At 45.9% G+C, this 7,500-nt stretch overlaps 1 protein-coding gene across 1 annotated transcript in view; it reads left to right on the top strand.

Moving 5' to 3' along the window:
• The window catches only part of tafa5l (TAFA chemokine like family member 5, like), an 89,780-nt gene that overhangs the window by 23,928 nt on the left and 58,352 nt on the right, over positions 1–7,500 (top strand). The gene's annotated exons all lie outside the window — the stretch shown is intronic.

Genomic DNA, 7,500 nt, shown 5'->3' with positions numbered 1-7,500 from the left:
TATACCTGACACACACAACAACTAGGAACAAACATCAACATATTCACACACAGACACACACACACACACACAGCCTGCATCAATGGTGTCTATACCAGACATACACAAACATGCTGAAGACATGTTCAGGCTAATAGAGAACTACACCTATGCCTGGTGCCCACCCCTACCCAATCTAAAACCAACTGATGTGTGCACACCAAGTAACGGTAGGGACACATAGACGCGAATTTGGCCAAGCGAAGCCAACTTCGCCATTCATTCCTATGAGAGAGGCGAAGGCAAGCGAAAGCAAGCGAACAGGAGCGAAGCAAAGTGAAATTATTAAAGAAAGTTTAATGTTATGCAAATGAGGAGCGAATTCGCCTGCCGCGGCCCAATCAAATCAACAACGTAACTGTTCCATTCCATTTGATTCGCTGCGACGACCTGATGACGGTTGAAATTTGCCTCTCTTCGCTTCGCTCGCTTCGCCTCCTATGTGTCCCTACCGTAAGCTAGTTTGTAATGCCAACCAAATAATACTCTGCAAACTGCATACAACACAGACATCAGCAAGTTTACTCGCGATATGAGCATGCATCAATCTCCAATCTTGTGTAGGCTGACTCGTATGTGAATATTTGACAAATAAAGCCCGAGGTGGTTTTCAATAGGCAAATCGAAATACAAATACTGTATACTGCTGACAACAGAGACAGCTACACATACAAACGCAAGGAATGATACTGTATGCACAAAAACAAGTAAAGGGAGGATAAATCACTGCACACTGGTCTTCTTTGCTGGCAGTTTATTTGGTGAACAATGCGTTTCGCTGTTGCTTCCTCACCTTCATGCATGAAAGCACTTACGTACATAATAGTTGGATACTTACTATAAGGCTGCATGTAAAATATGTGGCTTTGCAGTTAAGTTTCACATTTTATATGGAATGTCCTGGCATTACTTTACATAATCCTATAGCCTAACATGAAAAGTAAAATGTCTTTTTACATAAAGAAAAATTTATTAAAGAGAGAGTAATTTATTGGTCGGTGAAGTCATATAACAGGCAGCAAAAAAATCAAGTCCCTTTCATTGCTATATCGTTTTTTCTTTCTTTCAAGGCACTGCCATCCAATGTCAGTTCTTTACGCCTCCCTCTTATGTGTTATGTCTCATGTCTCTTTCCTCCATCATGTCATCATGTCCCTCCGCTTTTTTTCTTTCTCTCTGTCTACCTCCATCTCTCTCTCTCTCTCTCTCTTTACTCTCTCTCTCTCTCTCTCTCTCTCTCTCTCACTCTCTCTCTCACTCTCTCTCTCTCCCATCTCCGCGTGCCGCTTTATTTCGTCCTATCTGTTGTCAGTCTAATCTCAGTCATATCGCGCCAGTGCCTTTGCCTTTTGTATCTAACTGTGTGCTGTCAAAGGCTCCTTGGCAGCCTCATCTTTTGTCTGTCTGGGCCCCTGCCTTCCATTCTCACCACGCGGCTCCACAGCGCCCGCCTGAGAGTCTCTTCATGCTCATCTCTCCGCTCTCTTCTCTCCATCTTCCCTCACCCTTCTCCTCTCTTTCTCTCTCTTCTCTCTCTCTTTGCTCTCTCTCTCTCTCTGTCTCTTTCTCTCTCTCTCCATTTCCCTTTCTCTCTGCTCTCTCTCCCTCTCTCTCTATCTCCCTCTCTCTCTTTTCTCTCTCTCCCTCCCTCCCTCTCTCTCTCTCTGCTCTCTCCCCCCCCTCTCTCTCTCTGCTCTCCACCTGCCATTTATCTGCTCTCATCATCTCACTCACTCACAGCCAGCCTGTCTATTTAATCATAGCATGTGTATGGGCTTTTGTGTGTGTGTGTGTGTGTGTGTGTGTGTGTGTGTGTGTGTGTGTGTGTGTGTGTGTGTGTGTGTGTGTGTGTGTGTGTGTGTGTGTGTGTGTGTGTGTGTGTGTGTGTGTGTGTGTGTGTGTACGTACATATAGTATGTGTTGTATGGTTTGTGTTGTATGGTGTGTATGTGGGCTTTTCTGCCAGTGAGTGACTCTATGAATGTGTGTGTGTGTGTACGTACATATAGTATGTGTTGTATGGTTTGTGTTGTATGGTGTGTATGTGGGCTTTTCTGCCAGTGAGTGACTCTATGAATGTGCTGTGTGTGTGTATGACTTTTGTGTATGTCTGCATGCGTGCATGCGTGTGTATGTGTATTGTATAGTTTGTGCACGGGTGTGTATGTGTGCTTGTCTGTCAGTGACTTTGTATGAATGTGCTGTGTGTGTATGACTTGTGTGTGTCTTTGTGTGTGCGTGTGTTCGTGTCTGGGTGCATGTGTGTCCGTCTGTCTACTCCAAGTATGTGTGTTTCTATGCAGGGGCGCTGACAGCTATCGCTGGGCCCAGGACAAAGTAATCTGAAAGGGCCCCCCAGCCCCATTGATACAATGTAATGAGGAGCCAATTCTGGGACCCCTCACTCCCTGGGCACCGGGACAACTGTCCCCTTTGTCCCCCCACCCCCTGTCGGCACCCCTGGTTGTGTGTATGTGTGTTGTGGGTAATAGTGGTGTCACGGTGTGCACTTACTGCCAGGGACAGGGGGACCGTATGAAATTGTGTTGCTCCGCTTGTTTGTGCCACTTGTTCTCCTCTCTCTTGCTCTCGCATCACTTCTTATCCTCCCTGTCTCTCCTCTTGTATATTCCTTCTCTCTCTCTCTCTCTCTCTCTCTCTCTCTCTCTCTCTCTCTCTCTCTCTCTCTCTCTCTCTCTCTCTCTCTCTCTCTCTCTCTCTCTCTCTCTCTCTCTCTCTCTCTCTCTCTCTTCTTCCGTATAGTCATATATGTCACCTCTGCTTCTGTCGCTGTATCTACTGCTCTTGTTCCTGCACACACATTCTTCTGTCCTCCTCCATTTCAATTTTGTTTTTTTTTGTTTTGTTTTTCTACTCTTCCTCTGTCTGTTTTTATCCCTTCTTATCTACCTTCTTTATTCCTTTTTTCATATCTATCCATCTTCTCTTACACTCCTCTCCATCTGTCTCTGTCTGCCATCTTTTACTCTAACACTAATAGTCTAATCTAATACTAATGCCTGTTTATAGGCAATGAATCTCCTTTCTTGACTTCTTATTTTCTGTAACACACTGTCTCCAGTTTAGCTCTCTCTCTCTCTCTCTCTCTCTCTCTCTCTCTCTCTCTCTCTCTCTCTCTCTCTCTCTCTCTCTCTCTTTCTCTCTCTCTCTCTCTCTCTCTGTCGATTGCTCAGGTCAATTGTGTTGTCAGTGGTGACCAGGATGATTATGTCTTCTCCTCTCCTCCCTCATCTGTTGCACCTCTTTCACTCCTTCTCTCTCCCTGCTCGTCTCTCTTCTTCCCCTCCGTCCTCTTCTTCCCCGGTTCTTTCTCTCTATCTCTCTGTTCTCGTCTTCTCTGTCTGTCTGTCTTATCCCGCTTAACTCGACGCGCACCTTTATCTCACACCTTTATCTCTCCATCTTTATCTTTATCCCTTTCTCTGTTCTTCCTCCGTCTACTTTCTTCTCTGTCTCCCATTTCCTTCTACCTCTTCCTTCTCTTCTCTCAATCCTCTCAACTCTCTCATGTCTCTCTGTCTTTCTCGCTGCTCTCTGATCTTTGCCCCTTTTCTCTCCGGCCCCTCCCTTTCCTCTACATCTAGGCCTACGTTCTTGACTGCCTCTCATTTTTTTCTCTCTCTCTTTTTCAACATTTGCTCTTCTGTGTCTTAATCCTCTGCCTGCCTTCACAGTCCTCCCTCTCTTTCCACTCATTGCTCCCATCTATTTCTCCCTCCCTCCCTCACTCTCTCCCTCTCTCTCTCCCTCCCTCTCGAGCCTCCTCACTCTGTCTGTTTTTGCTGAGGCAGCCCCTTGGACCCCCTGACACACACACACACACACACACACACACACACACACACACACACACACACACACACACACACACACACACACACACACACACACACACACACACACACACACACACACACACACACACACACACCACACACACACACACACACACACACACACACACACACACACACACACACACACACACACACACACACACACACACACACACCTCCTCCTCCCTCTTTACCGTGGGATGAAATAGCTTGCGGAGCCGGAGGGAGGGAGGGAGGGGAGTCAGTATGACAAGTAGCCCCAGTGGAGGGAGACTCTCACTGCCTCGCCTCTCCGACTCAGGCAGCCCCATACTAACGCACCCACCCGCCACCTCAACACTCTTCTATACTGTGCACAGGCCTGTCACAACCAGGCAAGAAAACGAGGCAATGGCCTAGGGCCCCCAGCTGAGAGGGGGTTCTATGGTAATGACTCGTTATATAGGCTACAGCACTTTCAAATTACAGCAATGACGACTTTGTAGGTGTGACAGAACCTCTCTAAATTCAATGACCGAAAAGTGCAGTGATACTGCAATCAAATCTCTCTCAAGGGGGGTCCTCCTCAATAGTTTGCTATCTTGTAGGCAGTGCTATGTGAGCTGGGCTCAAGTCCTTCTTTGCCGCCTAGGGCCCAAAATACCTTTATAGCAGGGGTCAGGAACCTTTTTGGTGGAGAGAGCCATGAACGCCAAATTTTTGAAAATAAATTTTCATGAGAGCCATACCATTTTTTTTAAAACACTGAATAAAGTATGTATTTCAATTAAGCTCAACAATTTTAGAGTGTACTGTGAAGTTATTGCATTTATTGATAACATAAGTATAGCATTGCCAACTGTCAACTTCATTATGGAAAGGGTCTGGAAGAATTTTGTATTTCTTAGATGTAATTTCCTGCATTTTAACACCTTTTAACCTCCCTTGTCCCGTTTCAACTCAATATGGAACCCGTACTTTTATTTATAAACACAGGACGATTCCATATTCCAAGGGATTGTTGACAACCCCAGATCAGTAAGAGCCATATATAGTTCCCAAAAGAGCCACATGTGGCTCTAGAGCCATAGGTTCCTGACCCCTGATTTAAACGGTCCAGAGGGGGTACAGAGGGGAAGTGCTGTGTTGGAAATAGACCCACGGTTGTGCAATTGCAAACATGTTTAAGTGTTCAGAGTGCTTTTTCGTGTCACTTCTGTATAATGGCAATTCTGTAAAAATATCTGTTTGATGGAAATGATTTCATGAGATTTGAGCATTTAGATCTGGCTTGGAAATAGACACGGTTCTGCAATTGGAAACATGGAAAGTGTTAAGTGTGCTTTTTTGTGTCATGTATAATGGCAGTAGTGTAAAAAAAAGAAAATCCACGGTATTTGTGCGATGGGAATGATTATGTGAGATTTGAATAGCCTCCTCCACACTCTACTGCACTGTACAGAGGCCACATACCTGTATGAGCTGAGTCAGAAATAGCCATGGTTGTGCAATTGCATGGAAAGTGTGCTTTTTGTGTCACATTCAAAATAATGTTATGGTGTATGTGTAATGGGAATGATTGTGTGATGTCTGATCATTTACTTCTGGGTTGGGAAGAAGACACGGTTGTGCAATTGGACACATCGAAATTGTTAGTACTGTAAGTGTGCTTTTTTGTGTCACATGTATGATGGCAATACTTCAAAGCCATTGATTTTAGCTATACACTGTATTCCTATAAAACAATTACCTAAGTAATAGCGACCGACGAGGTGACCAGTCGTACGAAGCTAATGGCGAGGCAACGGCTCAAAACTCTGACGACGTGCGCAGCACGGCCTCCACCAAGCCATTAACTTGGTGTAACCGGTTGACCTCGAAGGCCGTTATCAAGCTTATCGGATAGGGTACTTTTTAATCTCTTACTGTCTGTAAAGTTGTAGGACCCATGTCAAATGCACCAGAATCTTGCTGGCAAGATAGACGTGTCGCTATGCGGGCGTCTAGCTTAGAAACGTCTAGAATCTTTGTTTTGTATGCCAAAGTTGTGATTATTTAATTTTCCGTAGACGATGTGCATGGCTTCCTCAGATACCGTTGGCAAACGAAGATTCAATGCACATCTAACTTAGTCGCACCCTTGACGCCTGACCGATTCTACGGGATTAATGGCTTCCACATCAGCCAATCAGAAAAGAGAATTCCGTTGTGTAGGCAGATAATTAAGTTTAACCAGAGTAATAACACATCATATTTGCTTATATTCTGACAATTCTATGATATGGAACTCATTAAATAAAAATCACATCTCAATTTGGACCTGACACGCAACTTAGACGGACCATAGTTGAATAGCAGTGGTGGCAAAACATAGCGATAAAAGAATGTTACCTTAGTGCATCTGGTGCAGTGGAATGTTTACAGTGATGTCATAATGCATTGTCGTGTCAGCACTGATTGGCCGTGTCACAGTCTAATGGCTGAGTGTCAGTTTCTTGGCTGGCACAGCTGTGGCTGTTTGGCATGGGGGCCGTTACGCACCCACCTGTTCTTCTAACATGGTCATGAGATGTGTAACTGTTCATATCTCTCTCTCTCTCTCTCTCTCTCTCTCTCTCTCTCTCTCTCTCTCTCTCTGTCTCTCCTCTCTCTCTCTCTCTCTCTCTCTCTTATTTTTCTTCTTCTTTGTGTGCTGCCGTGTGCCTTGCACCAGCAGCTCGATTCACATTCTTCAGCCTTTATGTGGCACTCTGTTTGTACTCATCGATTGCTGGCCTGCTGGCCTGCTGGCCTGCTACACACACACAGTACTCTGTGTGTTTGCGTGTGTGCGTGTGCGTGCGTGTGCGTGCGTGCGTGCGTGCGTGTGTGCGTGTGTGTTTGTGTGTGACTGCACTGTATCTGTGTCCATGTGTGCTGCATTAGGTTTCTAAAATTACTCATTAAACTGAGATGGTGTGTGATTCAACAGAGAAGGGACACGGGACTACAATATAATGCTTCATTCATGACTTGCATTGGTCTTATTACTGCATACATACTTCATTATTGGCCATAATTTTACGGTCAGGGAAGTTGACGGGTGGGGGAAGGACAGTTGTCCCGGGCCCAGGGCCAGAGAAGGCCCAGAATTGGGTCCTCATTACATCTATGTATTGGGTGGTGGGGGGGTGGTTTCAGATGTCTTCATCCTGGGCCCAGCCAAAGTTGTCAGCGGCCCTGATTAGGGTAAGCATGTTTCATCCACAGGCCGGCTCCGTGTGCTTGTTGGGCTGGTTTGTATTGTGGCATGGTGGAGCACCATGTGGGTGCTGGTGGGTTAGCAATGTTGGCCAGTTTGGCAAGGGGGTGTGGTGGCACTGCGGAGGGTGGCAGTAATTAGCGCCGAGGAGTGCTTTTGTTTTTGGTTATTAAGGCCCTTTGTCTTTGCCTGACAACTCTCTGGACCCCGTGGACGCTTTGTCCTGTGTGTGTGTGTGTGTGTGTGTGTGTGTGTGTGTGTGTGTGTGTGTGTGTGTGTGTGTGTGTGTGTGTGTGTGTGTGTGTGTGTGTGTGTGTGTGTGTGTGTGTGTGCGTGCGCGCACATGCAGGTGGGCATGCAGTGCATTTGTGTGTGCATACTTGC

This window comes from Engraulis encrasicolus, chromosome 10, assembly GCF_034702125.1.
Source record: "Engraulis encrasicolus isolate BLACKSEA-1 chromosome 10, IST_EnEncr_1.0, whole genome shotgun sequence".
NCBI lineage: Eukaryota > Metazoa > Chordata > Actinopteri > Clupeiformes > Engraulidae > Engraulis > Engraulis encrasicolus.
This window is presented reverse-complemented; position numbering and strand designations above follow the sequence as displayed.